The 398-nt window shown below is 36.9% G+C and overlaps 1 protein-coding gene across 2 annotated transcripts in view; it reads right to left on the bottom strand.

The window, feature by feature from the left end:
* Window positions 1-398, bottom strand: part of LOC107692983 (serine/threonine-protein kinase 10-like) — a 57,715-nt gene that overhangs the window by 36,048 nt on the left and 21,269 nt on the right. The window lies entirely within an intron of this gene.

The following is a 398-nucleotide window of genomic DNA, read 5'->3' as shown; positions in this document are numbered from 1 at the left end:
TGTGTGTGAGAGAGAGTGTGTGTGTGTGTGTCAGTGTGTGAGAGAGTGTGTGTGTGTGTGTAAGGGTGTGAGAGAGGTCAAAAGATTAGTAAGAGATCTTTTGCTCTGTTACGAATCCTAGTGAGCTGCCTAAATAGAAAGCATTTTAAGGCACATCACAGCCACACACCTGATCATTTTAATATGTCCTTGCTGAATAAAAGTATTATATGAATGGTACTGACTACTATTAATTGGTAGCGTATTATGGTTTCCACAAAAATATGAAGCAGCACAATGGTTTTCAACATTAATAATAATCAGAAATGTTTCTTGAGTGCTTAATCAGTATATTAGACTGATTTCTGAAGGATCATGTGACACTGAAGACTGGAGTAATGATGCTGAAAATTCAGCTT

This window comes from Sinocyclocheilus anshuiensis, unplaced genomic scaffold (assembly GCF_001515605.1).
Source record: "Sinocyclocheilus anshuiensis isolate Anshui unplaced genomic scaffold, SAMN03320099.WGS_v1.1 scaffold658, whole genome shotgun sequence".
Lineage (NCBI taxonomy): Eukaryota > Metazoa > Chordata > Actinopteri > Cypriniformes > Cyprinidae > Sinocyclocheilus > Sinocyclocheilus anshuiensis.
This window is presented reverse-complemented; position numbering and strand designations above follow the sequence as displayed.